Genomic DNA, 15,271 nt, shown 5'->3' with positions numbered 1-15,271 from the left:
AGGGAATCGACCAAATAAGATTCTTTGTTATTACACACCCATGTGCTTACTCGCATTCGTACCCTAACATCAACATGTCTAGGCATACCCAATGCGACGACCATATGATAAAGATTGCCCAGCCCAAACCCTAGTCGCGACTACCAATTTAAAGTAAAAATTATGGATGTACATTGCTCAAAATTTTTTATATTGCATGTGATCATATTAAACCAAAATGTATAAAATATTTAATACATAATAAATTGGGTCGAACCGAATTTAATCGGATTTGATGGACACACATATCCAACAATCTCCCACTTATACATCAAAGCCAACTACCCATGCATTTTAAACCCTTGGCCTCCATGTGTTTTTCAAACACTCCAGGGGATAAACCCTTTGTCATGGCATCCGACACATTTTCAGTAGTGTTCACTTTGGAGATACTCACGTCGCCCTGTTGGATAATCTCCCTGATAAGGTGATACTTCCACTGCATGTGCTTGTTCCTCTGATGAGCCCTAGGCTCCTTGGCTTGTGCAATTTCCCCTTTGTTGTCACATAACAGGGGAATAGGGCATTTGACAAGGTCAAGGACCACCTCTAGATCTAATAAAAACTTCCTTAGCCAAACACCTTCCTTTGCTGCATCACAGGCTGCAAGGTATTCTTCTTTGGTAGTGGAATTTACTGTGGACTTTTGTTTGCACTTTTTCATACAATGACACCACTACCCATTAGGTAAACCATCCCAAACATGGATTTTCTATCATCTTTTTCGGTTTAAAAATCTGAGTCAATATATCCCAGAACCGATAACTGATCACATTTGAAAACTAAGAAATAATCCTAGTCCTCCTCAGGTACTTAAGGATGTTTTTCACAACAGTCCAATGCTCTCGTTGAGGATTTAACTGGTAAGGGCTCACAATACTTACTACATAGAAAATTTCTGGCCTCGTACACAACATAGCATACATAATACTCCCTACCACGGAAGCATAAGGAATCATCCTCATCTCTTCAATGTTCGTCTGGATCTAAGGACATTGAGATTTGGAAAGATTGACTCCATGCCGAAAAGGAACACTTCCTCTCTTGGAGTTCTCCATACTAAATCTGGCCAGAACTTTGTCTATATAGGATACTTGTAATAAGCGCAACATTTATCTTTGGCGATCTCTTACGAGTTTAATCCATAGGATGTAGGTGGCTTCTCCAAGATCTTTCATAAAAAAAGTAGTGGATAACCACTACTTAATCAATGTAAGAAACCCCACCTCATGTCCAATGAGTAGTATGTCATCTACATAAAGATCGAGAAAATATACTACACTCCCGCTGAATTTCTTGGAAACACATGGTTCATCTATGTCTTGATCAAAACCAAAAGATTTGATTAATTGATCAAACCTGATGTTCTAGTTTTTGAAAGCCTGCTTCAGTCCATAAATAGACCGCTGCAATTTACATACTTTTCCTTCTTCCTCCAAGGAAAAGAATCCCCATGGTTGTTGCAGATTTCCACATCGAGGAATCTATTTAGAAATGTGGTTTGTACATCTATCTGCTAAATTTCATAATCAAAGTACGCTGCGATTGCCAATAAAATCCTGATAGATTTCATCATCGTCACTAGGGAAAAGGTCTCATCATAGTCAATACCCTCTTTCTAGGTATATCCTTTTGCCACCAGTCTCACTTTGAACCTTTCAACTTTTTCATCAGGGCTCTTCTTCCTCTTGAAGATCCATTTACATCCAATGGGTTTTATTCCAACTGGTAGATCGACTAGAGTCCAGACCTTGTTGGAATGCATTGAATCCATTTCAAAGCGCATTGCTTCCAACCATTTAATGACATCAACATCCTTAAGAGCTTCATAGTATATTATCGAATCATCATCCAACTCAACTGACACCATGTGAAACTCTTCCACTGTTTTCTCATATTTTATGAGATAAGTAAACTTTGTGGGTGGTCTAGATTTGCTCCCACTGCATCGAGGTTCTTGAGGTGTTGGGATTTCAGTGGGTAGGTTGCTTGGTCTCACTTCAGAGAGTGATGTTTCTGAGTTATCCAATAATTCCTCAATAACTACAAGTTCTGACTTCTTGGTGAGTGTTTCCTCCTCAAGGAATGTAACATGTTTACTTACAATGATCTTTTGGTCATCGAGGTCATAGAAATAATAAACTATCGTGCCTTGGGGGTATCCTAAGAAATAACATCTTGAAGTCTTGGATTCCAGCTTATTTGTCAGTTGCTTACGCACGTGTGCGATGCAACCCCATACCTTAAGATGTTGTAGGCTAGGCTTATGCCCTTTTCATAATTTGAAAGGTGTTTTAGCTACAGCTTTAGTTGGAATCCTATTCAAGATATAGATTGCCATTTCTAGGCTAAACCCCTAGAAAGATAGAGGGAGTTCACTATAAGTGAGCATTCTCCGAACCATATCCAATAAAGTCTGGTTGCCCCTTTCGGATACACCATTCTGTTGTGGTGTTCCAGGATTCGTTAGCTGACTAACAATCCCTTCTGATGTGAGATGCTTTGTATACTCATCCGATAACTACTCTCCTCCGCTATCTGATCGTAAGGACTTGATGTGTTTATCCAATTATCTTTTGACTTCAGCCTCAAAGGCTTTCGATTTTCTATGCATCAAGTAGACATATCCATATTTAAAGTAATCATAGATGAATTTTATAAAGTACTCAAATCCATACCTAGCTTGTATGTTTATGGATCCACACACTTTAGTGTGTATTAACTCTAAAACATTAATGACTATATTACCTTTATTGTTAAAGGGTTTCTTGGTTATTTTGCCTTGAAAGTAGGACTCACATCTAGGAAAGATAGACTCTCTAGAGGTCCATCCTTTACCAGCCTATCAATTCGGTCCATATTAATGTGACATAATCTTAGATGCCATAGGTACGTTTGATTCACTGGAGCTAATTTCCATTTCAGTTCAACATTTGAAACTATATTCATTTTAATAGGGCAATCTAGAGTACAATCCATTTTGCAAATAACCAGATGCCACAAAAGAATCATTAAAACGAATAACTAATTTAGAATTAAAGGAAAAACAATATCCTTCCAAAACAAGTTTTGAAACTGAAATAATCTTCCTCTTAAAAGAGAGTACATAGTAACAATCCTTTAAAACTAAATTAACAGAACTAAAACTTAAATTAAAAGTTCCAACAGCAATCGTCATGGCTTCAGCTCTAGTGCCCATTCTCATGGACACCTCATTTCTTTCCAGTTTCTTTGTCTCCCTGAACCCCTGCAATACATTGCAAACATGGATAGTAGCACTAGAGTCCACCAACCATGAATTAGATAGTTCACTATACAAAATCGACTCCTAAAGAACATTTATATCAAATGTACCTTCTTTAGGAGTGTTCAATTCTTCTAACTTCTTGTCTTTCACAGTAACCAGGAATGCATGACAGTTCCTCTTCCAATGGTCCTTGCAATAAAAGCACTTGCCACGTGCTTTCTTATTGCCAGCACCCCCACCCTTGGGTTTCAGGGTCTTGCAAGTGCTGCCCTTTTTCTTCTTCTTCTCTTTGGAAGATGGCTTGGCATCAGTAGTGTTAACCTCAGGCTTGTTCCCTTTAAGGGTCTTCTCTACCTCAAACAAAGCATTGGCCTATTCAGTCAGCTCCAACTCCTTGTTACTAATTTTATATTACATTCGGAATGGAGCATATGATCTTAGTAGAGAGTTCAAAATCACATTCGTCTTGTAAAGAAGATCGAATGTTGTCCTGATGGTTTCCAGTTTCTCAAACAGATATATCATTTTTATAACATGATCCATTCCTGGGGTCCCTTGGGACATCCGAGTATTATGGATCTGGCTCACCACATCATAGTGTGCATGAGTGAGTTATCGATTAAACAACTCTCCGAGCTTGTCCATTTTACCCCTATCCATCCTTATGTCTTTGATAGACTCCACTAATGACTTATCAATGGATCCCTGAATGTACAGTGAGGCTTTGGAATCCCTCACAATGAAGTTTTGATAAAACTACATGTTTCAGGGCCATCATCTGAGTGAGGTTTTTGGGGAGATTCCTCATCAAGAACACTGACGAGTCCTTCTATAGTTAGGAGCAACTTAATGCTCTGGTACCAGTCAATGTAGTTGGGTCTAGTCAATTTTGAGTCATTAATAAGGGCTAATAAACTTGAATTCACGACAGACATTCTTAATTTAAATCTAAACATGTACAAGTTTGATCACATGAATTAATAACCATCAATAAAAAAGATAAGTGAGCAAACATCATCAATGGTCTCACACAATTCAAGTCTCCCTAATGACTTGTAAAGTGAATTGGATACCTATTACCCTTGTATATACAACTTACCTTATCGAAAGTCATTATACACACCTTAGCAATGTGCACTATGTTGTCCGCTCCTAGGGCTTCCAATATTTTTGGCCACCTGAGTGCCATGTCCAAATCCTATTAGCTGACATACACTCAAGTCATGTACATACCCATCACATTGATTGGAATCATGAAAACATGAAGAATGGCCCACTGTCGCAATGCACCCTCACTATCCATACCCTAACTTATCCAGAAGGAAATGAATATAGATAGTTAAGTAATACAAACCGGACCTTATCCTGTCGGCATTAGCAAAGCTATATTACAAAACTTCTACATTATCCTCAATGGGAGATTATGGATTTGATCTACCAGATTAGGTTAATTCACATCATATATATATTACCGTTAAAGAGGGATAATAACAACTCTCACATCATTACATGGATAGCAATGTTAAGTTAGCAAAATAATAAAGTGATTTTGGGATAACACCAATTTAAAATAGAAATGATAATTAAACCCTCCCATAAAAAATTAAATAACCTAATAACTTTCTATAAATCATAGGCACATCATCATACCATGGATGTTCCAAATGTCATGCCTTGTCCATCTCCTCCGCCCGATCAAGTCTTCAAAGTTGGTATTTGCATCTCCATAAGCTTTGAACGCCACATGTGGATCGACATCAACATGCCCTAGGAGATCTAACTCCGGTAAAATTACAATGGAAATCTAGAAAAAATTTTATACACTTTCTTTTTCAAAGTTGGTATTTGCATCTCCATAATCTTTGAACGCCACATGTGGATCAACATCAATATGACCTAGGAGATCTAACTCCGGTAAAATTACAATGAAAACCTAGGAAAAATTTATATATTTTCTTTTTCAAAGATAAAGAAACCCCCATGGAGAAACCAACCCACCATTTGGGCTGCCTTGAGGTGGAGTACATTTGTTTATATAAAAAGATAGAGAGAGAGAGAGAGAGATCACATCCATCCATAACCCACAAAATAAACCAACACATCACATGCATAACATAGCCATCCATTTTATTAGAAAGTCAATCCCATAATCACATAGCCAATGCAACATTATGTATGGGCATAACCAATCAAGAAAACAAAACATATAGATTCCATCAAAAAAATTACACCACCACATTACATGTGATAACATGTACCCAAGCCCACAGAAATTAAAAAAAATAATTTTTAGTTCCAAGTGGATGGAGAGAAAAATCTCTTCACCCATCTTCCTCCAACCCCAAAACAAATTAAAATAAAAATTCAATTACGTTTTTTGTGTTTTTTTTTAATTTCTGGAGGAACAAAAACCCCGCTGCCAAAACACTGGGTAGCGCACACACATGCACACTGTGGGCAGCAACCACAGGTCGCGTGCAGCCTGCGCAAGGTAAATCGCGAGCACGTGGTGTTGTGCCGCTGCCCTGTTGCAACTGCTCATCGTGCACGCCAGGTGCACAGGCCCGACGTGCAGCTTGTGCGCAATGTTGCAGGCCACGCGTGTGCAGCGAGTGCTGCAGGCCACACGCGCAGCTTTTATGCAACGAGCACTGTAGGCTGCACGCGTAGCTTGTATGCAGCGAGCGCTGCAAGACGCGCGCCAGCTTGGCCGCAAGCCATGCACTGGCAACAAGGGTGTGGGCGGTGGGCAGGGGTAGGGCGCATGGTGTGCAAGGGTATTGAGAAGCGTGAACTCCATCCCCGCATGCCATGCCCCATGCTTGATTGCCTTGTATTGGGTACAATTTTAATTTTTTTAGAATACTAAATTTAACCAATCATCAAGGAAAATTTGTTACAAAATTAACAACTCATGTCTTGAGAATAATAACCACCCATGTGCAAGCATCCATAAAAGGAATCTTGACTTTGAGAAGAAAAAAAATCAAGAAATCATAACCATATTAAAAATAGAATCTTTGATCAGGTTTACAGTAGTGCACCTGTAATCTTCTTGGTAGGTGAAGGCCGGCTATCAATGCCCAATCTCCTAGATATGGTCAAATCGGTAAAATTTTTCACAGAACCCTTTCATTTAGGACCACTTTCTTGAAGATCTCGAAGGATCATTTTCAAGATAAAATCTGCAGACCTCTTGCCACCCCCAAAGTGTCTGAAATTTCTATCTAACCACAGGTTATAAGGAACCAACATAAAGCCTAAGAGACAAGCCCCTTTCAAGGACATGCCTTGGTCTTTCCTCTTCCACCACTGAAACAAATCTATAATGGAATTATGATATTGCCAAGAAGCACCAAACCAATTAGCAAAGTGATACAAAATCGATCTGGTAACATCACAGTTAATAAAGATATGAGTAAAACTCCCTGAAGCTTTTAAGCATAGATCAAACCTAAAAGTCGTTGGGATCCCTTTGCTAGTAGTTATATCACCAATGGAAATTTTACCATGCATCAACCTCCACCCAAACATAGGGTGTCTTAGAATAATATTACTATCCCAAATAATAGAAGGATTAGGCAACCTTCGGATTTTTTCTTCTGATATTCTCCCAAGCTGATTTCGTAGAGAACCTCGGCGAAGGAGATAGAGTCCTGTAACAGTAATCCTCCAATTCATAGAGAGGTAAATTTATATACCGAATGGTATCAGTCAGTGAAGTAAAAAAGTTTGACGTAGCTAACGGAAGCTACTAATGAGAATCTTCAATAAAATCTGAAACCTTGCACTTCACATTATCAAATACCAAAGCATCCAACCCTGAAGCTTCTTCTATCGTGAATTTCTTGATCCATCTATCCTTCCAAAATTTTATTTTTTTACCATTTCCCAAAATCCAACGTTCATGGGATGATACAAAAAAATCATACTTTTTGTAAGCCTTGCCATATTGAAGATCAAAAATAAGATTTCTTCAATTCTCCATATCTGTCCATAGATCTAGCTTTGAAAAACTTGCTCAGAATAGAATATTCATGTTTAATATGCCACACAAGTTTACAAAGTACAGATTTATTAACATCATGAAGCCTTTGAATGCCCATTCCTCCTTCCTGCTTGGGTTTGCAAACAGTATCCCACATGACTACAACAGATTTGGAGGAGGCAATATCTCCTGACTAGATAAAATTCCTAATCCACTTTTCAATCAAAGAAATCATAGAAGAGGGCCACCAATATACTTAGAAATTATGTAAAGGGATGCTAGAGATAATAGATTTAACCAGTTCCACTCTTCCTGCCAAGGATAAAGTTTACCTTTCCATCCTGACAATCGGTCTTTAATTTGTTCCATCATGGGATGCAAAAAATTATTTTTCACTCTTCCTTTCAAAATTTTCACACCCAGGTAATGGGTAGGGAATTTACAAATCGGAACCTCTAGTTCTTCTTGAAGGGTGAATATTATCTATAAATAATTACTTTTCTCTAGATTTATAATACCCCAAATTATTAGTTTAGAATTTTAATGTACTATATGAGACAGAGGAATTCAGAGATTACTTATTCGCAATGGCCATACAAGATTTGAGGGGTCTCAAATGTGAAGGTAGATTAATAATATATCTTATATTGAATTTTATACATATTTTAATATTTTTTTGGTTATCATATATCTGTTTCTTGTTGATTGTATACACTGTTTTGTTTCTATTTTGTTTATGGTTATAGTATTGTATTGATTAATGACAGTTTTGTGAATTTAAGCATGATCCATGGTATGAATTGTTACACCCGTGCCCAAAATCCAGGTCTAATTTGAACTTTTCATAATAGTTGTTGCTCTGGCAATTGACGACACCGATGACCTTGGGCTATAGCAGTTGTGGAATTCACATAAACTTTCAGATGTTCGATGGTAAGTAACTATACCATGCTACTTTAACCTGTCAATGCATGGTAGAAATACATCATATTGTTGCTCATAAACCCTACTTAAACATCCTTAAAGTAGGCAAGAACACTAGAGTAAATTCCATCCGAATATAACTATCAATACACATCAGGCAGGTTTGAACCTACTATTAAGAGCTTTACACTCCAAATGGGTCAAAAGTTTGTTCATATGAAATATAGCCCTTTATGCCTAGTTTACAACATATTTTGAATTGCATTGTTTTGATATGTATCGATCAAGTTATGACCAAAACAGTGAGTAGGGGTCAGGCTATTTGGGTTATTAAAACTGGATTAAATGATTGTAGCTCCTACCATGCTTTGAGTGGGACCCATTACCCTATGGTCCCATGAAGGGTGATGTGTACTCATGTCATCACAACCTTGGTTGTACCTTGAAAATGGGCCCACGCAGCTCTATTGGCATATTAATGCATTTTGGTGTGGAGAATAATGCACTTTGCCAAAAGGGCCTTAGTTGAGGGCTTGTCTATAAGTAGATATGAGTTCTCAACATTCCTATCATTTCTTCTCAAGCCAAAAACATGGAGAGGGTTTGAAGAGGAAGTAGAAGGAGGAGCTAGGAGCTGCCCCCTTGTTGTCCAAGCTCAACCAAAGGTAGTTTGCTTGTTTTCCCTCTCTCTCTCTCTCTCTCTATCCTTGCATTTTTGGGGGTTTCTGTAACTTAAAGTTTGGGGTTCTTCGATGGATTTTGGTTGGGAAACCTAAGCCACACTTTTGGTTAACCTAATTGACCATCTAATTAGAGTTCTAGACTCCATTTCACCCTCCCAGCCCATTGGCAACCAAATCCCAAAACTAGTTGCTAAATTTTTTATGCAAAACTTAGCTTTCTAAGTTCCGATTAATAAGTTGATTACAACTCTAATTAGGAGATTACCCTTGTGTTTATTAGGCTGAAAATGATGTGTGAGTGATGTTCCATAACCCCTATGGAGCAAAATTAAGTTTGGGAAAGAGTTGGACCAAAATCTAAGCTAAAATACATCTCTTGGACCAATAGGTAGATCACTGGCGGTCGGCCAATTTGACACAGGGTGATCAACAACCTATAAAAATCCCAAAACCCAACCTTGCTGCCTCATCAACTGGCTGATATAGGTGGTCAACCCGCTGTCATCAACCGACAAGGTCAAATTGGGACCTTATTTGTGACTGAACCCTTGGACTTTTGGGGGAATCTTTGAGGGGTATTTCGGGGATTTTTATTGACATATTTTCACACATGGACATAGAGTAGAAACAAGACATCCGGTAAGGACGAACAAGGTGTGAATGGGTATTTCTACTTGAGATTTCACCGAGTCAACAGACAAGGTGAGTGGGTTGGATCCTTGGCTTAATTTACAGAGTGTTTATAGCATGGACCTTGTGTATGTGCACCTAATGCTTATGTTTTTTTAAAATGATGTATGATCAATCTAACTATGAATGTTGTGTTTATTACCTTATAACTCTCACTATGCTTGTTATTTAGATTGCAATACTCGCCATGCTTGTATAAACTAGGACATATCACTCACCATGCTTATTGTGTTTTAATGTTTTTCCTAATCTTCACTATGTATGCTTAAGTGTTTAAATTTTTAGAAATTATTTTATATGCTTTGAATTGTATATGTTATGATAGTTGTGATGGTAGCGTGGGAAATGGGATCCGGGAACCGAGGGAAATGTCGAGCTCGTGATCGCCATACTACTAAGTAGGTCATGTGCATTAGACTAGGCTTTGGAAACAGGTAGCAGTGTGGCCGATGGAGGATTCCAGTACCGTAGTCACCGTAGTTATTGTATGTGTGTGTATGTGTACACTAGAGGAGACGGGAGGATAGTGTGGCTGATGGGAATTTCGATGCTATGTTCTCAACCTCTGGTATATGCATATCCATGCGCCACTATCATGATGCATTTGGTATAATTGTCTTTATCATGTGTATTTGTATACTTGTGGTATGGGACGTGGATTATACCTTTCCACATGTAGTCATGCATTGTCACATAGATTGAATAGTTGTTAAGATAATCAACCCTTTACTACGCCCCTTGCCAACAAGGGTAAGGTGTTGGATAACCGATGGTAGGTTTGATGGTAATTCTGAAATACCATTCTCAAACCCGAGTGACTGATGGTAATTCTGGGAACGGACGAGGGCTAGGGTTATCATGGGGGTTTGTTGGGTGACTGATGGTAAATTCCAGGACTGGCAAGCTACCTCCATAACTAAGGCTATCACTGGGAGACGAGGCATTTTCCAAGCCTAAGGGTACCACTTGTGTTGCAGTAACATGAATACTAATTACTTAGGCATCTGTTTGTCAGGTGAAAATCAATAAAATGAATTCACGCACCGCATCATGGACTATGTGTATATGCTTGCATGTTCTGACTCCTCACTGGGCTAAGTGAAGCTCATTCCACCTGGATACCCCTTTTTAGATTGTGATGCAGGTCTTAGTGTGTAGATGGGCACAAATGATACTTTCGTTGCTATCGACTATGGTGACGATTGGTGAACTTTAGAGCCCAGGGAACAAGGATCTGATTGTAGTTGTGATGTGCCTACGAGGCACAATAATTGAGGACGTGGTTCTCATTACTCTTCTTGTTACATTACATTTTGATGTATTTTTGGGTGTGGCCCGATATTTTTCTTTGATGTATATTCTGTTGATATATATAATACTTATGTTTTGTTGAGATCATTGGTTTGTACATGGAGGACAAACGACACACAATTATTATATGATACAATGTAGATTTCAAATCCAAATTTTATTATTATATTTCTATCTTCTGCTGCTCTAATTTTTTATTATTGGTTTGGACTGTGAGGTTAATGTACTGTATCTGTGATCCTGGAGGTTTAGTAGGATGTCGGTAAGCATCACACTACTCTAGGTAATTGGGAGCAGAGTGTGATAGAGTGGTATCAGAGTATGATGCTCTGCATTAACTCACAGTCTAGCGGATTCCTGATCTTACTCTTGCATTAGGATGGTTAATAAAAATCTTATCAACAAACAAGTGTAATAGTGAAAACAAAGTAGGGATGCCTTAGATAGGTGTGAAAGTCATTCATTGATAAATGAGAATTATAACAGACTTTACACTGAGATCAAATAAATACATAAACACAGAATGACACTACTGAATTAGAAAGAAAAGAGAACCACATAGTTGAAAAAATAATAAACTTCTAGGAAAACTGGAATTGCTAAGCTATCATTTTGCCGGTGACGATCAATTGGTTGCTTAACTCTGAAAATCAAAGCTCCTGCTTGATCGGCCAATGGTCTTGGGTGGTCGATCGATGGACATCAACTGGTGGTTTTGCTGTCATACCCTGTTTTATGCACCATACTCTCTCATGCATGGACACATCATCCACGCATACCACCATTGTTATTCATTTTATTCATGTCATAATTACTATGTTTGATGGTTTAATCCCTTAACACGAATCAAAATTATGCGAAGAGTAACCCGATCATAAGGGAACCCACTTCCTCCAAGTGAAGCAGCGAAAGATCCATCACATCCAGCTATCCCCTATACATCTACTATTCATCCTACTATGCCGCCTACTTTTCTTGGTCCACAACTGTGGACACCTCATTTTGTCTTTCCCCTCGGAGGTTTCGTTAGGTAGAAAACATCGTGATCACGCCGACAACCAACCTTCGTAGGGGTTTAGCAACCTGGGGCAATGCCCCATGGCATTGGGATTCCCTTTTTTCCTTAACGACTTGAATTGGCCAATGGGTGTGTTATGGTTCACTCTTATAAACCGGTGATGGGTGTGCGGGGAAAACACAATAACAGAAGGGAGTCGCCACCTAGGTTGTGAAGGGCCTAGAACCCTGAATAGGTAGCCCAAACCCTGGTTAGAGGATAGGACTACAATTGATTCCATATGATCTAGCCAAAGAATGGGTAAGCAGTCAGGTTATGGAGATGGGAAGGTTTTACGTACCCCACTCTACCCTGAGGAGCCGGTCCTTTGTATTAGATGCTAAGGTTCACAAATTCTCTCTAAATAAGGTCTTGTAAAACAATATACAAAGTTAATCTAAGGTCAAAAACATCATGACCATGCATCTTTAGAACCTCTCAGCCACCAGCACAAGTGAATAAGAGAAGATCACGTCTCCGAAGGTGGCGGTATCACCGTCTACAGGTCGAGTCACGAGATCTAAAGTGCAAGTACTCAATACCATGAATCAAGAAATTCGGGTGATAGACGAAGGCATTTAAATATGCAAACCTTGGAGGGCATAAAGGCATAAAATGCAAATAAAGTCATGGTTAAACATCACCACTAATCTGAATATGACTAATCTCACTTGTCGCACACACTAAGGAATATATTTGAAATAAACTGAGGTCACCACTGCCACCGCGTCGCATTCCACCCACAATTTATGAACTCCCAAATTGTTGGAAAAAATCAGACCATTAGGGCTAAGAATTTTGTTTCAAAATTTGTACAATGGCCAACAAACGAACCAAATGAGTGGATTATTTAGTATTTCATCACGAAAAATTCCCTCATCTCCTGACCTCCCTAGGTTATCAAGAGAACCATCCACATTCAATTTTACCCAATTTCTATGAGGGTGGCACCAAAAGATCTCCAACTGCATAGAAGGCTTCCGAGGAGTTGTTGGAATGCCTAAGCTTCTATCACAAACCAAATCTGTAACTGATGAAACCGAACCATGGGAATGGGAGGGTCTTGTTCTGATCTCATTCAAAATCATCTTGAAAACTTGTTGCACCTACCCCGCCATTCAAAGCTTCTATAGTTTCTTTCCAACCAAAGGAAATAGGGGATAACAATGAAACTTGCACACCATGCACCTTTGAGAGATAAACTGCGAGCTTTTCTCCTCCACCATATTGCCATCTTTTGAATCGATGAATGATTCTGCCATGAAGTTCCAAACTGGTTTATGTAGGCTTCCCACACCACCAAAGAAAATTTGCAATTTTAGAAAGATGTTTTAACGACTCAACAACCTCATGGTAAAGATCACATCTAGAAGGATTCGGAATCCTTTTTCGACTAATCATTTCATCAGAAGACCAAAATGGATTGAACACTTCATATCTTTGAGAAAAAACCATGCTTGACTTTAACAATTAATTTGTTGCCTATATAAAGGCTTGAATCATTAGAAAACACAACTACTGAACTTGTGCAAAATATCATCTTGAGAAAGGGCTAAGGCAATCTTGTGAGAATCATTTTAATCTTAATTGGTATAGTTTCAGGCTTGTAAAAAGTCTTATTATTATGCTTTGTGTATGTGCTTGTAGATGTCTTCTACAGCTGGAGAAGGAAATTCGTGTTCTGTGTGATCCAGGTGGAAATCCTTGGTCTGTACGACCTCGGTAAAGAAATCCTTGAACAAGAGAGTGTTCCGAGTGCTCAATCTGAGGGACTGTGATTGAGTTGTGTGTCAGGCTTGATTCTTGTCACTTTGGAAAGGGATCCTTGATAGTGAAATTTTTGGCCTATATGGCCAGGGTAGTGGACATAGGATTAGTGAATCCAAACCACTCTAAATTGCTTATCTCTTATTGTCTGCATCTCTTACTCTATCTCTTCTTCTTATAATTGTTTGTTACATTTTGCAAGAAAGCGTTGTCACTCAGTTCAACCCCCCTCCCGTCTTAGGTGTTGCATTCGATCCTACGAGTGTTTCAAGTAAATATGTGAACATAAGGAAAGATACGTATGATGGTGAGGTGACTAGTGTAAGAATTGTTGGGGTCAAGATAGTGAATTCCTAATTACAATTGAATTACATCAAGGATTAGCTTTAAACTTTTATTTGTTTGCACTTATCATGGATGATTTAAAAATGAATTTGATCTAAAGCTTCAAGGTATCTCCAACCAAAGATTTTATCTACCCAATAGTGAATGATCCAAGATGAGGGAGGTTCCTTGATGTATGTTTTTTGCTGATGATATTGTTTTGATGGATGAAACAAAAGCAAGGATTAACATCAAGTTGGAGTATTGGAGATCAACCTTGGAATCAAAATATTTTAAAATAAGCAAAACGAAGACTAAATATCTAGTGTGTAACTTTAGTCACACTATGACGAATAATGTGGTGGTCAAATTTGATGACAGGGATATTCCACAAAGTGATTATTTCAGATATATGAGCTCAATCATAAATAAAGAATGTGATATAGATAATGATGTTTCACAGAGAATTAAAATAGAATGATGGGATGGAGAAGTGCATGTGGAGTGTTGTGTGATCGACATATTCCTTTAAAACTTGAAGGAAATTTTATAAGATAGTCATACGACCAACTGATGTATGGTGCGAAATGTTTGGCACTTAAAAAGCATCATATGAATAAACTCAATGTGGAAGAGATGAGGATGTTGAAATGGATGTGTAGCAAAACTAGGAAGAATAAAGTAAGGAATGACTAGATTAGAACGGACTTGGGAGTTGCCCCGATTCAAGATAAGTTCTGCGAAAGTCGTTTGAGGTAGCATGACCATATTCAACGGAAGCCTTGAGATGCACCAGTTTGGAAGAGTGATTTGGTTCTGATTGAAGAAGCTAAAAGAGCTAGGGGCATGCCTAAAATGACCCTAGGAGAAGTAGTAAAGAAAGATATATATAGTTTAGGCCTTGTCCCTTGTAGAACTTCGAATAGAGCTGTTTGGAGGGCTAAGGTCCATGCAGCTGACCCCATTTAGGTAGGTTTGATGAGTTTCTTTTTCTAATATTTTGTTATTATCTTGTCTTTGCAAGGATCCATGTAGTCGACCCCGTTTAGTTTGGATAAAGCTCAATTGTTGTATAGATAAACTCAATGTAGCGGATATGAGGACGTTGAGATGGATGAGTTACACAACTAAAAAAGATAAACTAAAGAATGATCATATTAGAGCTGATTTGGGAGTAACTCCGATGCATGATAAACTACAAGAAAGTCATCTGAGGTGATACGACCATGATCAACGAAGGC

The sequence above is a fragment of the Telopea speciosissima genome, chromosome 8 (genome assembly GCF_018873765.1).
Source record: "Telopea speciosissima isolate NSW1024214 ecotype Mountain lineage chromosome 8, Tspe_v1, whole genome shotgun sequence".
NCBI classification, from domain to species: domain Eukaryota; kingdom Viridiplantae; phylum Streptophyta; class Magnoliopsida; order Proteales; family Proteaceae; genus Telopea; species Telopea speciosissima.
Note: the sequence above shows the minus strand (reverse complement) of the source record.